The sequence below is a fragment of the Phytophthora cinnamomi genome (genome assembly GCF_018691715.1).
Source record: "Phytophthora cinnamomi strain GKB4 chromosome Unknown Contig38, whole genome shotgun sequence".
In the NCBI taxonomy this organism is placed as follows: Eukaryota; Oomycota; class Peronosporomycetes; order Peronosporales; family Peronosporaceae; genus Phytophthora; species Phytophthora cinnamomi.
Window position 1 is genome coordinate 834899 of NW_027150971.1, and position 3786 is coordinate 838684.

The following is a 3786-nucleotide window of genomic DNA, read 5'->3' on the forward strand; positions in this document are numbered from 1 at the left end:
GGGTCCCCAGCTCGACCTGGATGTTCGAGGCGGTCTGCGAGACCGCCGCGACTTGGGCCTCCTGGTTCGCCAGCTCCTGTTTCAGGGCGGCGAACTCAGCGCCCTGCAGACGCTCCACGACAGTCACCCGGTCGTGGAGAGGCGCATACTGATCAGCCCGGGGCTGATCATACCCGGGGCGTGTTCCCACCCCCGCCACCGCCGATCCGTGACGCCCGCGGCTCAACCCGCTGGATTGTTGAGCGGATTGTTGACCATAGTATCCCGAAAACGAACCCTCAAGGGGCTCGTTTTCGTATTCGTTGGAGAGGATTTCCTCCCCATCGAGATACATGGGAGCCGCGGAACGTCTTGCTGGAGGACGTTCCGAAAATGGTGAGGGCGTACGAGGAGCAGTACGCGCTGGTGCAGCGGAAGTAATACGAGCGCTGCGATCATCGCTAGCGCCCGAACCCTCACGTGCTAAGAACTTAGCACGGAGCTCTTTGAGACTCTCGGGCACACGGAACGACGTGTACCCGTTCAGGTCGCGGTCGCTCAAGCGGACCGCGCCCGGGAAGCACTTCGTGCACTGAAAGCCCTCGGGCACAGCGCACGGCACATTTGCCTCCTCAGCAGCAACATGAAGTTGCTCCAGCTTTCCACGCTTCGAGTATGTCTCGAAGCGATCACGCGCTTGCTTAATCCGATCACGGTAAGCACTCGGCCTCTTGTTGAAGTTTTCAACAAAGGCGTTCCAACTTTAACAAAGTGCCTGCCACTCGGGCACTTTGCTGCGAGAAGACGTCTTCTTGCTTTGAAACCATCGGAGCTCATGAAAGAGTCCGATGTAGTAATCGCGCCTTTGATGCGTTTCCGCATCAAAGTGCAGCTCGACAGCCACAGCGTCATCTTTGATGGCGCTGCATACGTATAGCGGTACCTCATTCGGAGGTACCGAGTTCCCATACCGGTCCGTGATCTCGGACGCGGACGGCATCCACGGATCGCGCGCTGCAGGCGCAGCGCACGGAGAGCCTTGAGCTTTGACATCACGCGCTGCAGCAGCAGCGCGCGGAGTACTGAGAGCCCCAGCGGAAGCGAGTGGGGTATCACTCTCAGTACGCGAACGCTTCGAACTCGAAGCGTCCGATTCGTCCCCTTCACGCGGGCGAACGTTCTTGGCGTGAGGGTCGAGTGATTCGCTCGACACTGAGTCTTTACGCTTTGAGGGCGAGTCCTCTTCGCCCTCCATGTCTTCATCGTCGTCGTCGAAGTCGACGACGTCGCCGTACTTCGCCTTCTGACGCTCGAAGTAGTCGTCGATGGAGAGATGACTCCCCACCGACTTCGAGGTCTTCTTCTGTGGCGCGCTCATCGTTGAATGAGCGCGGGTTTCTTCTCCAAACGCGGAGAATTGACGAATGGTCAATTCCAAAAGATTGACGTGCGGGGACCCCGCGCGTCTAACCTTAAGGGGGGATGGTGTAACGGAGTTACACGTACAAGTGGCTTGCAGCCACTTGTGAATTTAACAGATAGGTTATCTGTTAAAAGTTTTGGATACTTCTTCACCTTGGTGTAAGACACACCAATGGATACATTGAAGTGGGCCACCATAATTAGTGGTCCACACATACCCAAAGATCCTATTGGTAGAAAGCAGCATCTTTCTACCAATCAGAGACATGCATATTAGCGGGGCTCTGACAGCCAGCCGCTGCCAACCCTTTCATAGATGATAAACAGTTTTTAGCAGATTTAGGCGGAAGGTCAATTTACGAACAATACAGTTCTCATTTTACCTTAAACTAGCTACTTGGAGTCTTGTCTAAGTTAACTTATATTTGTGTATTCAAATATAATTAACCTAAGTAATTACTAAGTACTTACGCTTCCTCATACACGTTGCGCAACGTGTAAGCTAAAGTAGTGAGTCAAGTTAGACCCACTACAGTACGGGACATTACCACGTTTGGGACAGTGCTCGTTCACCAAAATCGTCCGGCCGTACTTGTTAACACTTTCCAGACATCGGAGTTAACCACTAATTCGCTACAGGACTTGCAAGACATCTCTCCACCATTACACGCAGACCACCGCATACCTGGCAACTGTATGTTTTGTCTGGATAATCTGTATATTTAAAAAAATGTTTGCTAAAAATGTCTGGTATTGTGCGTTCAACTTAAAATTGCCGTGGGCGGTTGTTTGAAGCAACCGCGCAGCAAATCGACCAATCTATGTAACAGTCTTGACTATGCTATCTAAAATTTTATGTTTTGAAACACCTCACTGACGCCTCCGACGCTGCAGAGATCTCAAAATGCCCGACCGCAGCAACGCCGTTGCTGGTACTACCAGCACGGAGCAAGTCATTGCTCGAGGTCGTACGTCGCCACCGTCAAGCCGATCGCGAGCGCCTGCGCGAAGAACTTCCCCGGCTATGTAGTGGGTCTAACTTGACTCACTACTTTAGCTGACACGTTGCGCAACGTGTATGAGGAAGCGTAAGTACTTAGTAATTACTTAGGTTAATTATATTTGAATACACAAATATAAGTTAAGTAACAAAAGGATTCCAAGTGACTTAGATTAGGTAAAATGAGAACTGTATTGTTTGTAAATTGATCTTCCTCTAAAATCTGCTAAAAACTGTTTATCATCTATGAAAGGGTTGGCAGCGGCTGGCTGTCAGAGCCCCGCTAATATGCATGTCTCTGATTGGTAGAAAGATGCTGCTTTCTACCAATAGGATCTTTAGTATGTGTGGACCACTCATTGTGGTGGTCCACTTCAATGTATCCATCGGTGTGTCTTACACCAATGTGAGGAAGTATCCAAAACGTTTAACAGATAACCTATCTGTTAAATTCACAAGTGGCTTGCAGCCACTTGTACGTGTAACCCCGTTACACCATCCCCCTTAAGGTTAGACGCGCGGGGTCCCCGCACGTCAATCTTTGGAATTGACCATTCGTCAATTCTCCGCGTTTGAGAAATCCGCGCTCATTCAACGATGAGCGCGCCACAGAAGAAGTCCGCAAAGTCGATGGGGAGTCATCTCCATCGACGACTACTCGAACGCCAGAAGGCGAAGTATGGTGACGTCGTCGACTTCGACGACGACGATAAGACATGGAGGGCGAGGAGGACTCGCCCTCAAAGCGTAAGGACTCAGTGTCGAGCGAGTCGCTCGACCCTCACGCCAAGAACGTTCGCCCGCGTGAAGGGGACGAATCGGACGCTTCGAGTTCGAAGCGTTCGCGTACTGAGAGTGATACCCCACTCGCTTCGGCTGGGGCTCTCAGTACTCCGCGCGCTGCTGCTGCAGCGCGTGATGTTAAAGCTCAAGGCTCTCCGCGCGCTGCGCCTGCAGCGCGCGATCCATGGATGCCGTCCGCGTCCGAGATCGCGGACCGGTTTGGGAACTCGGTACCTCCGAATGAGGTGCCGCTGTACGTATGCAGCGCCATCAAAGATGACGCTGTGGCTGCCGAGCTGCACTTTGATGCGGAAACGCATCAAAGGCGCGATTACTACATCGGACTCTTTCATGAGCTCCGATGGTTTCAAAGCAAGAAAACCTCTTCTCGCAGCAAAGTGCCCGAGTGGCAGGCACTTTGTCAAGTTGGAACGCCTTTGTTGAAAACTTCAACAAGAGGCCGAGTGCTTACCGTGATCGGATTAAGCAGCGCGTGATCGCTTCGAGACATACTCGAAGCGTGGAAAGCTGGAGCAACTTCATGTTGCTGCTGAGGAGGCAAATGTGCCGTGCGCTGTGCCCGAGGGCTTTCAGTGCACGAA